The following is an 11545-nucleotide window of genomic DNA, read 5'->3' as shown; positions in this document are numbered from 1 at the left end:
TCCTTCTATTGGAGCTTCGCAATGCCACTCCCTGGTTTTGGTTAATCCTTCTATGGTTTTTGTATGTTTGTATGTTAATCCCTGTAGAAGACAGATCGACTCACTTGGGATTTTAGATTTTGGCGATGCGTCACCCCAGGCGATATGTTTTGGCAGGCTGCCTTTCAGCTTTAATTGTAAGTTCTATTCTCTTGCCATTTTTTTGATATTAGTTCCAATTATCAAGGCCTTAGAAAGTCGATTTACTGATTTCTAGGTTATCACTATTATGTCTGTTGTTGTTGGCTGGGCTGCTCCAAACCTGGTATGTTTGTTACTTAATTTGGATATTGATGTTGTTGCGTCCCCGTGGTTATGATCTTATACACTTTGGTGTAAAAATGTTTCTTACTTGCAGCAATTCACACTTTTGCTACTTTGTGTAGCCAGTGGACAATGTGTAACACAATGCATTAGTGTTACTGGTTTGCAACTACATGGTGTTATTGACGGCCTTTCTCTTATACGGGTCCTCTTGGTGCTATTTTCTCAAATAAAGCAGTCTCACTTTTTCTATGGGTTCCAACCGCTCAAGTAACTTCACTTTTAATTATTTACTTTCTGTGTTCACCTGAAATATGTTAATATTCCTATTTGAACTTCTTGGCTCATGTGTATCTTAAAATAGGAAGTACTAGCACTAATTTATAGTGGACCTTCTGGTGACGAAGCGCATGAGATCGTCCAACTTAAGGAGTCCGATGGTGTTTGGAGTGTGAATGGTCCAAGAAGTTACGTGGGGTGTTATTATGTCTACGAAGTATCTATCTACCATCCCAACACCTTGAAGATAGAAAAATGTATTGCAAATAACCCATGCGCCTGAGGGTATGTTGTCCCGATCGTTTCCTTCCTTGGGTCATTATGATTATGTAGTGTATTTGCTCATACAATGCTTTCTTTTCTTTGCAAAGCTCTCAGGTGATGGGAAGCGAACTTTTTTAGCCAATCTTGATTCTGATGCTTTAAAACCTCATGAATAGGTCAAATTGGCAAATGAAAAGCCTGAGATATCATATTTTTTTGACGTTAGTATCTATGAACTGCATGTAAGAGATTTTAGGTATGTCATTGATAAGTGATATTTTATGCATTTTAATGTCAGAATTACCTTACAATTATTATTAACAGGATGTTAAAAATGGCTAATTTATGTTAAGTTGATATTTAATTATATGAGGCCATTTATGAAGAAAAAAAAGAGATAATTTGATCATTTGTTTTAGATCTCATCTTATGCAAACTTTTCAGGCCTAAAGGATAAAGAAAATGGAAGAAGAAACTGCATCCAAACAGCAGCTGCAGCCAAACAGCAGCTGCAGCCAAACAACAGCCGCAGCCAAACAACAGCCCGTGAAGAAGTTGTCCAACAGCAGAAGGCCGAGGCAGCAGTCACGTTCTACTTCTCTGCCCGTTTGGCCTGCACGATCTCAAGGAAAAAAAACGTCCCCGTCCAGTGTCATTAGCCTCATTTTTTTAATAGAAAATTGTTTTTGCCTATGTAACATCCCGTCCCACATCGGTTGGTGAGGTGAACAAAGCACTCCTTATAAGGGTGTGGATACCTCAGCCTAGTGTGACCGGTTTTGGGGCTTGCGTTGTGCGGCTGCCAGAAACAAAACCGTGCGACTACTGCTTTGTGGTTGAGCGGGCAGGTTAGTCAAAGCGGACAATATCATGCTACGGGGTTCTGGGGGCGTTACAAATATGTACAACATATGAGGAACATGTTTTTTAAGATTGCAAGTGTTAGATTCCTTTTTTTGATTCATCAATTCTCAAGGTTGAAATGCATCAAAGCCACCGACGGACTTTTAGCATTTGTTCATTACCGAGTTTTGTCCATAAAGGGTGTGTAATTTTATAGGAACGAATAGAAGAAATGACAGTTTATGTGAAAACTATTGATTCAAAGCATCCTGTGGAGATTGGTCTAGAAGGATTTTATGGGCTTCAACACCTAACACGATTCAATATAATCCAAATACTATGCTTAATAAGTGGGAACTGATTTCATCAGAAACCATCAAATTCTTGGTGTTGATTTTGCTTCTGTTCATATTTACGCTGACTCGTGGTAAGTCTACTAAAACTTGTAACTATCTACAACATGTGCATGCCAACAAATAAGCCAAACTTATTTTTAAAGCTTATTGAAAAAACCCCATTTGAACAGCCATATCATAAGCTAGATTTTTTAAAAGTTACTTTAAAGTAGTCTTTCAACATGTTATATTAGGACATCAATTTGTTTGAAATAGAGCTATTGACTTTTCAAGCCATTGTACTTGTCTTTTGTTGCAAAGTTGTCACTATTCTTGCAAAAGTGCAAAAAGAACGATACACGACTTGCCGAACTGGCCCGAATCCGATGTTCCCTCGAACCCGAACTGCATATTACGGGTTGTGATATTGAAACCCGGTACCCGACTGCTTTAGCCATTTTGTTATCCCAACGGATCCGACTTGCAAAATAAGCACACAAACTCATGCTTCAAAGTCAGACTAATGTTTCAAAATTGTGATTCACCCGCGTTGCATCGCGCATATACACCACTAGTGTATATATATATATATATATATATATATATAGGGTTGGATTCACGTGAGACTAAGAGTTTTTTATGAGACCCTTAAGACCAATTTATATTCATTGATCACATTTATAAACTAATGATCTAATGGTCTAAAGTTACACGGTGACAATTTTGTAATTACTGAGAAGTTTCGTGGTTTGTGATTATGAATGTTCAGATTGTAGATCTAATTCAAGGGTTGAGAGTCTTACGGGTCTCACGAAAAACCCTTTGTCTCATATGATCCCAAGTATATATATATATATATATATATATATATATGGGCCTGATCAAATGAGAACTAATTAGTTTGCAGTAACCGTGAGGTCCAATATCAATCTCATTTTAGGTATTTTCTCTCCTCTCTCATCTCTTCTCTCACCGTCCCCCGTCCTCTTGTCATTCGGCCTCTGACCACCATCCTCCGGTGATACCACAGTGGTATCACAATGCATCTTATATGTGCTTGAGTATCACACTGAGGTCGTTTGTATGGTCGATCGAAGATGTAACACAATGATATCATAATGCATCTTATATGTGATTGAGTATCACACTGTGTCTTTTGTTTAACAGAGTCAATATTTTTAGGTATCCTAGTGGTATCACCGGATGACGGTGGCCGGAGAACGGGGGACAAAGAGAGAAGAGAGGAGAGATGAGAGAAAATACCTAAAATGTTCTTGTATTAAAATTTTAATTCAAAATTACAAAAATTATAAATTTTCTAAAAAATATATTTTTGAATATACCTAAAATGTCCTTGTAACAAAATATAACTCGAGATGATCCGTTACAAAAAAAGTATATTTCTAAAATATAAATCCATACTTTTATTATTAATTTTTATACAAAAATATTTTATTTGTATGATATATTTTACGTATTGGATATATTTTACGTATTGGATATATTATTACTTTGCTTGTTTATAAATATAAGGTACATATGTTTAATAATATTAGAAGCTTAATTACAAAAAAAAAATTGAAAAAAAATAATGACCGAAATGTTTAATCAAATAATTTAGGTTTAACTCAATCATACGAGATATGGGATGGAAAACGGATTTTGGCGAATGGGTTGGCGATTGATTCAGTGGCGGAACACCATAGGGGCTTTGGGGGCCATGGCCACCAGACTTTTTTTTACTGAAATATCATGTATGAACATTAAAAAGCACAAGTGATGGGTAGTTTAAATGGTTATCATCTCTTAGCTCTTATACTGAGATCAGGGGTTTGAGTCCCTTACTTTGGAGTTTTTGGTTTTTGTTATTTTCTTTTCACCTACTATATATTAAATTATTAATATTAATCGTATATTAAAATTTGTTTTTAAATATTATAAAGAAATAATGTTTAAGTTACAATATAGTGTTATATTACTCATCTAAAGGTTTTTCTTATTAGTTTATAATAGTCCAAAAACATAATAAATAAAATGAATGTATAGAGCGTCACTAATTTTCAATCATCCTAATAGACTATTTTATAAGACTTAGTGTTATATTACTCATCTAAAGGTTCTAAGTTTTACTCCTACGTTAACCAATATTTTTTCTAAAATTTAATAATAGATCATAAAAAAAAATTAAGTGCATATCATTTGGATCTATGAATTTTTATAGTATTATATTTCGGGCCCTTAGGCTACAACGATCATGTTCCGTCCCTGGATTGATTAATAGGGGATGAAATTTAGTTGGTAAGACATTTAAATCCCTAGGGTTTATTTGGTTTGCATGATTGTTTGCGAGAGATTTGGATTTCATTGAGGGATTTCGGTTTGAAGGGATTTGGATTGGAATGTATTGGAAATCGTCGATGCGCTTGGTGTGTATGATTTGGAATGGAATTGGATTCCATTATTTATAAAAAAAATTATAAAAATAATTAAATTGCATTTTTATAATCGATTATTACAAAAAAAATGTTTTTAACATTTTTAAAACCTTATTTCATACAATCCGACGAAATCCCATGAAATAATGAGCACCCTTTAAGGATTTCAAAATCCTATGTTTGTAGGTTAAATCCTAGGATTTCAAATCTGGACATCCAACAAACCAAATAAGGGGAATGGATTTGAAGTCCAAATCCCCACAAATCCATTTCATTCCTGCAAACCAGACGAGACCTAAATCTATGGGATGGAAGGTTTGATTTAGGGTGATTTGGGTTTTGGCGGGATTTAATGTTCCCGCTAAAATTGATCTAGTTCCTATCTCGTTCATAAATAATGGAATTCAATTCTATTTAAAATCCTACAAAACGAACACACATATGGTTTCAAACTCGGGTTTTAAACCGTAGCACATAATATTTCTTCTAAACCAACCATTGTATAACACCTATGAAAAAGCTTAATGAATTGCTAATGACTTCTTACATTTTTCTCATCACTTCCATCACTTACATAACAAGGCCATCTTTAGCATTCAAGACAGAAACTTTAAAAAATTCAATATATTGTTTTTATTATCATAATTAACATTGAAAATAAAAAATACTAATAATTCGTGTAAAATCGTTTTCAAGTATTTCTAGACGCAAAATCAATCAATAATTATTTCTACATTATTTCTATCTATCATATCATTTTTAATAGTATCGTAAATCCATTCAACTGCAAAACACATTTTATGATATACCTTGGGTATATCGATTGACATCATTTGGTGCAAACACATTCTATGACATCCATTCAACAATTTATATAAATCAATATAAATAAGTTGAGTTTCCATGTTTGATCATGGTAATGTTTTCATTACCATTTCAAGTTTTTAGGGTTAAAACAATTTTTTTAGGAACCATCAACCTTAAAATCAAAAGTCCATCTTGATTATAGTTTGAGATCTTATTGTTGTTTTAGAGATATGAAATTACTTAATATTCATGCATTCAATATTAAGCAATAAGGAGTCAATAATGTATGAAAAGACAATATATATATACACATATATACATACATATATATATATAGGGGCCTAATCAAATGAGAACTAATTAGTTTGTGGTATATATATATATATATATATATATATATAAGTTAAATCATTTCATATGGTTAATATTTTTTTTTTCAAAAGGTAGGAGTTTCTTAGTTAATAAAATTGAATCTACTATATTCCAATATAAAGATAGATTTGATGCGGGTGAGAAGATGAATGATGAAGAATATATCAATGTTTCCTAAGCAATATAGTTTTAGATTTTAGTAGTAGATAAAAAACTTAAAGAAACAATAAACAATATTATACAATGAACAACTAATTAATTTTTTTTAATATATTTTCTTCTCCAATGTAATTAACTAATACATGTATGGGCCCTTAATATAATACTAAATTCTTATTGAATCATATTAGATACTAAAAAATTGTCTCTTTTATTTATTAATTTTTTTTGAATTACTACTATAGTGTATATATATATACACACACACACACTATAGGCTATATACAAAAAATGTGGCCACAGAGGTTCAAATGCAATGACTTCGAGCTACCCGCAAAGTTAGTGGTCACCTATGATTAGTCACCTCGTTGGATAGTCAGGTTAATCGAAAAAAATGGGCCCTTATTTCTTGTGGGTAGGACGTATTTCCGAGGAACGGCCCTGATCAGTTATATAACGATTTTCATTCTTGTAGCAGTACACTTTTTATGCTATGCAGAAGTTCATAACTAGTAACAATCCAAGCTGATTTGCCTTTTGAGTTGACATACTTTTGTAGTATTATTTGGTTACAGTCATATTTGGACAAAACTTCTTGATTCCACTGGGCAGAAAAGAAGTAATATAATTGTATAATTACAGTTGCAAGAACTTCTGAAAGCAGACGAATGAATGATATCATCTCTATAATGGGGTTGCTGGATCACACTAATATTGTTTTATGTATTCGGTAGATTATTTTAATATATTGGGTTATTCACATTGTTTGGTAGTTGTGATTGAAAAAGTTACCGGTTTGTGTTAAAGACCAATAGACCAACCTAATGATTGTTCTCTTCACCTGATGGTTATATATTCTATTAATCTTGCCCATTTTACTTACCGCAGTTTCGAAATCAAATATTTGATGGTGACCATGAATATTTGAATAATTAGAGTTACCATCATGATCTATCCGCTTTTAGATGTAACTATAAAATAAATGACTTTTACCCACAAAAACTATTCAGAGAAATTTCGGTCGATGATTACTGACGGAACATGAAAGCATCTAAGTAGTAAGCCCACCCCAAGATGGGTATGGAATTCCTATTCTGATTTCCCTAGAGCCTCTAGTTACTATATGTATCTACGAGATCGAGTATGGAATTTTGTTTACTCGCTACGGGTCTATTTTGCCGAGTTCCTTAGAGAGAGTTGTGTTGCGCCCCTAGGCATTCTCCTCAAAAAAGAAATAAGCAGAAACACAGAGAATACCAATGTTTCGGTAGAATCCGTGGCCTTAGAAAATCTTATAATAACTTGTTAACCATCGACTTAGATTGAGAGACTGTATAGGTGTTATTACCCCAAACAATGGTAGGACCCGTTTTTCTTCTTATGATAACTTGTTCTAATCTGAGCCCAAGCCACTATTTAAACAAATGAAAATCATGGATATAGAGAGTTTCATTACTATGGATGTTGGAATCTCACATTATTGAAAGAATTCATGGTGGGTATTGTGGAGCACTTTCGACGTTGTAAAGTGGGTACCAATCACATGAACGACCACGACAATGGAAGGAGCACCACCAAGTATTTATTTGTAGTTGAAGGTAAAGCTGAGATGGATGTCTCAAATACAGAAGAAAGTGGCTCAATCAGTAGCAAAGTTGAGTATGTGGCAGTGACAGAAGCTCCAATTAGGCCAAGCCATATAGATAGGCAGTTTTAGGATATTAAGACAAGCAAATATGAAGATTAGTTTATCAATTCATCTTAATCTTGATACCAAAGAGCGCGCTTTCTTAACACAAAAGCTGGGAATTTTTTTTTTTTAACGAGATGAACGAAGCAAGAAATACAGTAAAAGTAAAAGCCATCTCGGGAATATAGCTGAATGACTTAGCCAAATGATGTTCCTGCTTGGAATGGGTTTATGTCAAAATTTCCTTTTCAATCTTGCACGGAGATTAATGATGTTGTTTCTTACAGTGTACTAGAAGTGTACGTTGAATATTATCTGGAATTTCTGTATATTAATCAACATCACATCGATATCTAGTGAAGAAATTATGTGTTTTCTAGTGATACTTTTATGCTATTATTTATTAAGCAGGAATCTAGGATTAGAATTTCTAGAACTATGCGATCCTTCTCTTTCACCATTATTTTTTGTTTCTTCCAATCCATTACCCTTTTTTCTTAATTAATTACCATTGTGTTTCAAAAATGTTTTAATTACATTTTTCTATTTACTATGATTATGTTCTATTAAACAAAAGTCGGGAATGATTTTTCTGTAACTGTTGTTGTCTTATAACACTACAAAAATAAAGAGTATCAGTGAGGGAAAATTCCCTCGTTGATCCGTCGCAAAAGGGGTGTTCCGTCGCTGATAGTCCGTCGGTCAAAAGCTCGTAGGTAATGCTATCAGTGAGAGAACCTCTTAGTGACGGATCAGCAAGGGAACTTTTCAGCGACGGATCAGCCAGGGAAACTTTCAGCGACAGATCAACGAGGGACGAGGATAGTCCATCGCTAATGTTTATTAATCTAAAACTAAATAATTTATAATTACATACCCGTATTTATTTATACAAAACCTGGTCATAAAATAACAAATCAAAACTGTGAACAAATTAAGACTAAACAATTCATGCAATTTAAAATATCAAATTCATACAATTTAAAATATCAAATTCATACAATTTAAAATATCAAATTTATACAATTTAATGTTCAAAGTCATACAATCTAACTACCGGGAGGTGGAGAGGGGGAAAACGTATCATGACTACCGCATAAACGCAGAAAAATGCTTCGATATGGCGGCCTGTTCGGCTAACGAGGCAACTTGTCTGGCCTCCAAATCTGCCCTACTCTTTCGTTCGGTCTCCAGTTCTCTCTCAACTACATTACCTGTAAATATTCAATATTTGACAAAATCAGTAATTTGTTCGCAATTTCAGTAATGAGAAAATATATAACAATATAACCAACATACTTTTGTTGTTGACTCGTATGATCTCCCGATGCTACTGCTACATCTACCCGTCATAGCATAAGAGAGATCTTGGGACTTGAGAGGTCCTAAGACCAAAGACGCGGCCCTTCCTCCGTCCTTCGACACTCTGCTCCTAAAGAGATGCCTCATCAAGGGAAGGGGTGTCGGTATTAGACTATGACTCACCCCTAAGCGATTGAAATCGCTCCTATGGTTCACCAAAACAAAAACGGGTGAAGTTATATATGTAGAAATTTCAACAGCATAACGATTGTAAATCAAACATATCCAATGCTTGTTTTTAACAATTAAAGTATTTTAAAAATATCAATGGTAGTCACATTCTCAACCTATCTAATTAGCCTAACGCCTGCCTAACAATGGCAGCCCAAATTAATAGCATCACTATGTTTATTAAAATATATTATATTAAACTGACCATCATGAAAATAGTCAATCCATTTAGTTAGCAAGACTAATTCACCTTAAAAAGATGTCTTAGTTGTTAACTTTTGAGAAACCAGATCCAAAATCAAGCTTAAGAAGTCTTTTTTAGTGTAGATAGTCTAGATTAGGTTTCATTTTATATTATGTAGGTAGTTGTGTCTTTAATTTAATTTCCATTCTTTATTGTTTTCTTTATTTATGGTTTTGTACAAATTGTTGAAAATCCAATTAAAGTGGTATTCGAGTAGTAGGTTCATAATCTTGAGTGGATTTATGCTTAAACCATCGTCTCCCTGTGATAGATACATATACTACCTCACTCATGTACACATGTTTGCCGTCTTTATGGACTCCAATAGAACTATTAAGTTTGAGTTAGAGAGACACAGACACTGAAGTACTATCAAGCTTGAGTTTTCTTAAGCAAATAAAGGCTTTAGATAGCCTACAAACAAACTGAAATGGAGAGAAAAACAAGGATATATTTATTATAGGGAAAAATCAATGATCGATTCATCCATCCTTATATGCTAAGGATTTTATTCAAACAAACAAAAATAGCGATTTGAAGGGCTAGGTAAATGCCCTAAAAAATCTCTAAGGAACTCATATATCCATACGATGAATGAACAAAGATTTGACATGTTCTATGAATTCTTCTCCCGGATGTGTGAAATTCTCTCCATCTTTATATAGATAGTTTGTCGTTCGTGTCATGTTGATCACACGCATTATTAAAGGCCTTGGAACTTCTTTAATGATGAGAGACTCTCGGTTTATATCTTTCCACGCATCTTCGACTTTCTTATTAAAATAGTCATAGGCATCCTGCTCTGTGACATCGTATTTTTTCATGTAAATTTCAATACAAGATGCTGAATGCTTTCTTTCTTGCTCCTCCTGCATTTTAGTAGTAACAAACTAAAGGTTTCAGTCTTTCAAAACTATATAGATAGTATATATGGGCCGGTTCAAATAAGAAGGTTAGAACATCATGAAAAAGTAATAACAAAATGTTCATGGCAGGTCAATATGAGAATCATTTAAAAAACCCAAAAAAACCTTTTGGAGGATGCATATGTACAGCCAACGTTACAGATTATTCATATGAGATCACATATGCATCTTTCCTTATTACTGATAAAAGTTCAATTGCAAACTATTTTGTTATAAACCGCGAAGACAAATGAGAGAGTGACATGTGTCATTGATTGTCCACATTAATCATGAATAATGAACGTAAGTATTCATGATGAATGATACATTATTCATTATGAATAAACCATGAATGTATGAAAGATATGGCTCGCTCTCCTTTGTCCCCCGATTTACAATGAAAATTATGTTTTTGATTGAGCATACCCATATATACATATACATATACATATATATATATATATGCTTACACACACAGATATATATATATATATATATATATATATATGGAAGTTCAAACGATAATAAGATCAAAATAAAATAACATGAGAATGACCAACTCACATGTGATATTTCATTGAAATCACATGCGATTACGAACCATGATCAATGCAGGGGTGTGCGGGAGACTTGACCCACGACCAAAGTCAAGTTGTGAGCACATTTGATTTCAATGTAAAATCACATATGATACAATTCGTTTTCTTATTTTGACACTATTCTCAATTGAACCAATTCTTCCCTCCTCTCTCTCTCTCTCTCTCTATATATATATATATATATATACACACAGAGAGAGAAAGAGAGAAGGGGGGAGGTTCAGGGCAAAACCCCAAAAAAATGAAAAAAAACTGAGGAACACCTGGTAATTATTCACATACTTGGTAATTACTCACCATGATGGTATGCACATATATATACGAGTAATTGAAGTTGTTTTTTGGTTTTTATGCACGTGTGAATGTGCATCTTACAAAATACTTGTATCCACATGTGCAGTTTTGTCTAGATGTTCAGTTACCCGAGAGTTTTTCAATTTTTATTTTTGCGATTTTTCTGAACCTGACCCAATATAGTTTGATCTTTTAGTTACATTGATGTACCTTGTGGGAGGCAATATCACCCACGAGTCTACCAATTATATTTGAATGATGGAAAATAAGAGGTTTGGTGAGAATCCATTAACGAGTCATGTGTGACTATATCACCCATGCCAACAAAACTTGATGCTACGATCATATCAGTTCCGCTGGTTACTAATGCAACCGACCAGTACTCATCCGTTGTTGGCATGTACTCGTCAGTAACCCATTTCTCTTCATCCATATAACTCTTAACCATTTTTATCACCTGCATATTCACATGCATGCGTCAAA

The 11545-nt window shown here is 33.7% G+C and overlaps 1 pseudogene; it reads right to left on the bottom strand.

The window, feature by feature from the left end:
- Positions 1-9703: 9703 nt before the first annotated feature.
- Positions 9704-11545, bottom strand: part of LOC112517784 — a 7572-nt pseudogene continuing 5730 nt past the window's right edge.

Source organism: Cynara cardunculus (assembly GCF_001531365.2).
Source record: "Cynara cardunculus var. scolymus isolate 2C chromosome LG 9, CcrdV1, whole genome shotgun sequence".
NCBI classification, from domain to species: domain Eukaryota; kingdom Viridiplantae; phylum Streptophyta; class Magnoliopsida; order Asterales; family Asteraceae; genus Cynara; species Cynara cardunculus.
The sequence above is the reverse complement of the archived record's forward strand: the minus strand, read 5'-3'. Positions and strand labels throughout refer to the sequence as shown.